The sequence below is a fragment of the Micropterus dolomieu genome, unplaced genomic scaffold (genome assembly GCF_021292245.1).
Source record: "Micropterus dolomieu isolate WLL.071019.BEF.003 ecotype Adirondacks unplaced genomic scaffold, ASM2129224v1 contig_1015, whole genome shotgun sequence".
NCBI lineage: Eukaryota > Metazoa > Chordata > Actinopteri > Centrarchiformes > Centrarchidae > Micropterus > Micropterus dolomieu.
This window is the reverse complement of record NW_025730005.1, coordinates 2,678-6,191: the sequence shown is the minus strand read 5'-3', so window position 1 is coordinate 6,191 and position 3,514 is coordinate 2,678. Positions and strand designations below refer to the sequence as shown.

Sequence of the window (3,514 nt, the reverse complement as noted above, 5' to 3'; positions counted from 1 at the left end):
TTCATGCACTCATAGGAACGACCCTGGAAGTTCCTGTCCTCGTAGAAGATGATCTGGAAAAAAAGGGAATTGTAGTGGTTATAGAATAAAAGTAGCAAGGTGAAAATGCTGACCTCATTTTGTAATAAATCATTTCTGGTTATTAGAAAAAGGTTTTTAATAAAAGTACCTTGCCCCTCATGTTCATGCTGGTGTTGCTCATGTTGGATGCAGATGTGCTGTTGCTCCTGAACTGCCTTCCTCCCTGGTTTAACCCCTTCCTTTTATATCTGACCGTACGTAATGAGTCAGTGGCCCCCCTCAGAGAACCCCTTACTCAGCAACTATTGAAGCCTATAGAATGCAGAGGTTATGTCCATTTTTCAGGGACTGGGAACCGAGAACAGTCTTTAGAAAGGCCTTTTGTCTCAGTGTAACATGTGAACAGGCGGGCCCATGTGACTGTTAAAAACTGTGTATATGACCTGTATTAATTTTAGCTTTGGTGTAATACATGTGTTACACAGACACATACACTTCAGTATTAGAATAAGCTTTATGTGTCTTGTGTCAATTACTGGGTTTGGTTCTGTTCAGAAACCCTTTATAGGAGTTTCTAGAGTGATAGCCACTGAAGTGCTTCTAGTAACTACTTCTTGGCATTTCAGCAGAAATTACATAACTGCATGAAGAAAAAATATTTAGGTTCTACACAGGAAGTACAATACCTTTCCATTCTTTGATTGTAAAAGTAGTAGTAGCAAAAGGTAGAACAACAGTTTACCTTAACGTACATTCTGAAAAGTCTAACCATCAAGAAACCAGTTTGCAGAGATATTAAAACTGCACTGTTTAAACTGTTTTATAGATGCCTAAATTATACAACAGAGATTCATATAAGACAAAGTTAAGAATTTTATATAACTTTTCATCCTATAACATACACATTATTAAACATTTACAAATATACAATCCAAAAAGAAATACCTTGTTTAGCACATAGTGTTTAACAAAAGCATAAAAAAATCAATGGTAATTTCTGAATATTAATCATACACTTGTTGATACATTTGGATATTTGTGCCACATCATTTGGATAAAATACTGAGCCAGATAATCTAATAGTGACCAACTTGAGAAATTGGTCACTGTGACATGTATATGAAATAAGATGACAAGAGATTAAAGGAGTAATTTGAGATATTGGCACATAATGGTCTCCAGGGTAATAAATGATAAATGTATAATTTCTCCCAAAACTACAAGTATTTCCTGAGCAAAAGGAATAACCAAGGTAAAATACTGAATACTACTGGTAACCGGTGTTGTTTTCTTGATGTTTACTGCAAAAAACATGAACAAAACGAAACAGTGCGCACCTACACAGAGGCAGCCATCCACGGTGCCATCTTGTGTAGCATTAAAGAATTTATTAACACATAGGTTTGTAAATAAAAGGGGAGCAGGATCTCTTGAACAGGGGAGAACTGGGGCTGAGCCGTGAGCACATCTTCTGACACATCTTCCACAACATTACATGTTTTTAAGTAAATACATTAATTATTTATTTTATTTAGCTATATCTCTTTCACATATTTTTTTCTGCTTGATCAAAGCCCTTGTCATTTTGAGAGCTATGGTTTTCTGTTTTATTTTGAAAGGCGTTTTGGAGCCAATCCCAGCTGACATCGGGCGAAAGGCAGGGTCCACCCTGGACAGGTTGCCAGTCCATTGCAAGGCTGTTTATCAATGACCTATTATCTTAATTATGTCAATAGATACAGAAATGAGCAAGCTATTGAAATTACAGAAAGTTTAAATATGCCTTAATGCAACTGCTCAATACAATTTTGATCCATTTTGATCACCAAGAATAACTCAATGAATTCCTAGGTCAACTAAAGATATGTCCACTTAAAACTCAGTGTGAAATGCATCTACTCATGTGAGAAAATGAGATGTGAGATAAACTACAGTGTTTTGAGCATCAACATATTCTTTTGATGATTCTGCCAAAGCAACAGAGAAAAACTAATAACTTCATCAGCACTGCCAGACTGTGGGAATTAATCACCTATTTTTCATGTTGCCTGACCTAAACCAGAGAGAGAGACAGACAGACGAGGCACAGACAGTATGCTCATCATCTCTATGAAGCGTCTGGGTCACATCTATCTCTCTGCTCCAGGACTGAAGTAAACTTTTATAATACAGTGTCATGTTCATTGCTTAGCAACATAACACTGACATCACCAATCTTATTTAAAATCAGTACAGGGAAGGATGTTGTTTTCGTAGCCAGACAAACAATATTAACATGAAGATGAGTTAAAAGGCATTCAGCTACTTACATTGCTGAAGTTAGATTCAGGAACTCAACTTTATTTTCCACCTCCTGTAGACTCGTATTTAAATATTTTGGTCTCCAGCGTTATTCCAGTAAACTATTTATCAGGAGTTTATCTGATTTAACGGATTAATGATCTTATTTGAGTGTCTGGCCCACCTAACGTTACCGTGATCCGTGAGTAAATATTGAAATGATATTCCTGATTGGATAATGTTGTCACAGGTCTGTAGGGTTGAGCAGTTTGGAGGACCCAAACGCAGGATCAGTTCAGAAAGGATTATTAACAAACTCAAAGCCAGCACACTTAAAATGAGTGGCTGAGTCCAGGTAATCCAAATAATAACAGTTCAAATACACCAGTGGCCTGATACTACGATTCACCATGGCAACGGTTAAATAAAGGCAGAGCCTCCATGTTAATCAGGTGGAGCTAGAAATATGAATGCATGCCAACGCGGACAATGATTGGCTCCAAAATGCAAGATAGATAAGTTAACAAAATTACATTTTATAAAGCGTTGCTCATTCACCATTTACCAGACTGGAATTTCCTGAATGATTGATAAAGTGCTGGAATTCTCCTACAGCATGTTATTCATTTTAAATAAATAAATATTCATTTATTCAGCTGGAACCTGACAGGACTAAATGCCGGTGGCAATAACTGAAGATGAAAATATTAATGGAACAGATTAGACATAGTTTAGGTTACTCATGGACCTGTGATTGTAAAGTGACAGTCTGACTCAGTAGATCTATTAATGATTTTTTTGCAATGTAAAATGTGTCTAGGTTCAAACTGACTGAAGTTTTAGATGTCTATGTTCCATTAATTAAATCTTGCTCATTTTGTATTTTATGAAATGCTGTCAAAACACATTCAGACTATCAGCAGATAATGAAAAACTCACTTTTAATCTACATTTATCTGTTTCAGCTGCACCACAGTCATCCTCACACAGAAATATTCACATAATATCCAGTTGATCACTACGATAGGACTGTTCAATCAGTGCGACTACAATATGAAAGGTTAGGCCTACTGTTCATTGATCAGTTTTATACAGATTACCTACTTTAAACAGTGAATACTGCAGCACTGTAGCGCGCGGTAAGTGTTTTGCCATAATGTCCACAGAGTCACCGTGGTATAAAGGACAGTGTATTTTATAGATTTTATTCTGT

The 3,514-nt window shown here is 36.4% G+C and overlaps 1 long non-coding RNA gene across 1 annotated transcript; it reads right to left on the bottom strand.

Moving 5' to 3' along the window:
• Positions 1-8: 8 nt before the first annotated feature.
• On the bottom strand, positions 9-2,665 carry LOC123964181. Its single transcript, XR_006823358.1, has 3 exons — positions 2,331-2,665; positions 170-333; positions 9-53 (listed from the first exon to the last, which is right to left on the bottom strand). It is a non-coding gene; the product is annotated as an uncharacterized LOC123964181 (long non-coding RNA).
• Between the last annotated feature and the right edge of the window lie 849 nt (positions 2,666-3,514).